The 2,009-nt window shown below is 40.7% G+C and overlaps 1 non-coding gene across 1 annotated transcript; it reads left to right on the forward strand.

Annotated features, from left to right (window-relative positions):
- The first annotated feature begins 1,657 nt into the window (after positions 1–1,657).
- On the forward strand, positions 1,658–1,739 carry trnas-aga (transfer RNA serine (anticodon AGA)). Its single transcript has one exon. It is a non-coding gene; the product is annotated as a tRNA-Ser (tRNA).
- The last annotated feature ends 270 nt before the right edge of the window (positions 1,740–2,009 follow it).

Consider the following 2,009-nt stretch of genomic DNA (forward strand, 5'->3'; position numbering starts at 1 on the left):
TTTTGAATATTGATATTTCTCCCCATCCTATTACTGCTATCTTTCGATTACCTAAAACTTCTAGTAAGTTATCCCCCTCAGCACGTAGAATGATTACATTTCTTACTTAATTGCGAAAGGATGTATTCTACAACATTGGAAGGAGGTTAATGCCCCAAATACGTTTTTTTTTTCGTTCTCTCTAACGATACTGTGTGTAAATTTGGAAAAGAATCAGAAGTAATCTTTATGATACTTCATCTAAATTTGAACAGACCTGGAGATCTTTCATTCAATATTTTCATTTAATATAACTATTTTTTTTCTCTCTGAACATATATACACTCCCTCCGTGGATTTTATCTGTTATTATTGGAGGTCGGGTTTGAGGACGTGATTGTTTAATTTGTTTAAGTCTACATAGTTAGCCCATTGCTTTGCTTTGTAGCTTAGTTGCACGGCAGTTTTTTTGTGTTTTGTTTTTTTAGTTTTTTTCCCCTCCTTATTAACATATATGGAAAACCAGTATACAACTATATTGCCTCGTTATTGTGTAACTAACTTACGTTGTTTGCATTTTTTTATATTAATATGTTTTTGTATATCTATATTGTAACAATGTATTGGTTGCTATAGGTTTTACCTTTTGTGTACTAATTGAGTATAAAGATTTAAAAAGAAAAGGAAAATGAAATTGGGTCGGGTCTTGGAGGAACATACAGGAAGCAAGCAAGAAGTCACACTGTGAATCAGAAGAGTGTGCTGTACCAGAAATATCTTCATTCAGAAGTATCAACGAGTACAAGTTAGTCTGATGCAGACACAGAAGTGTCTTTACACAGAAGACACAAAAGTGGTACACTTTGGAAGGACAAACTCCAAGGCAAAGTACAAAGTAAATGGCAGGATACATGGTAGTGTGGAGGAGCAGAGGGATCTCGGGGCACATGTCCACAGATCCCTGAAAGTTGCCTCACAGTTGGATAGGGTAGTTAAGAAAGCTTGTGGTGTGTTAGCTTTCAGAAGTCGAGGGATAGAGTTTAAGAGTCGTGATGTAATGATGCAGCTCTATAAAACTCTGGTTAGGCCACACTTGGACTACTGTGTCCAGTTCTGGTCGTCTCACTATAGGAAGGATGTGGAAGCATTGGAAATGGTACAGAGGAGACTTACCAGGATACTGCCTGGTTTAGAATGTATGCATTATGATCAAAGATTAAGGGAGCTAAGGCTTTACTCTTTGGAGAGAAGGAAGATGAGAGGAGACATGATAGAGGTGTACAAGATAATAAGAGAAATAGATAGAGTACATAGCCAGCGCCTCTTCCCCAGGGCACCACTGCTCAATACAAGAGGACATGTCTTTAAGGTAAGGGGTGGGAAGTTCAAGGGGGATACTAGAGGAAGTTTTTTTTACTCAAGAGTGGTTAATGCGTGGAATGCACTGCCTGAGTCAGTGGTGGATGCAGATACACTAGTGAAGTTTAAAAGACTACTAGACAGGTATATGGAGGAATTTAAGGTGGGGGCTTATATGGGAGGCAGGGTTTGAGGGTCGGCACAACATTGTGGGCCGAAGGGCCTGTACTGTGCTGTACTATTCTATGTTCTATGTTCTTTGCTCAGGATCAACCCTGTTTATCTGACTCCAACATTTGACTCTAACTGTGAATAACTTGTAGTCGTGGCCGAGTGGTTAAGGCGATGGACTAGAAATCCATTGGGGTTTCCCTGCGCAGGTTCGAATCTTGCCGACTACGTGATTATATCGGTTTTGACTCCCTGATCCCTCCCACGGATACAGATAGTAAAAAGCCAGTCGAAACACCGATCTCTGTTCGCCGCCTCCAAAACCAGGGGAATTGTCCATGTGTTTTGCTTTCATTCAGGTGGCATCTACTATGCAATGGGTCAGTGCGTTCGGCTGTTATCCGAAATGTTGGTGGTTGCAACCCATCCAAGGGCGCTTTTGATCCAATAGCCTTTGCTGTCCGTTTTGTGCGCTCCGTGCTGTCCCTAGTAAATTCGTT

This window comes from Mobula hypostoma (genome assembly GCF_963921235.1).
Source record: "Mobula hypostoma chromosome 30 unlocalized genomic scaffold, sMobHyp1.1 SUPER_30_unloc_1, whole genome shotgun sequence".
Classification (NCBI taxonomy): domain Eukaryota; kingdom Metazoa; phylum Chordata; class Chondrichthyes; order Myliobatiformes; family Myliobatidae; genus Mobula; species Mobula hypostoma.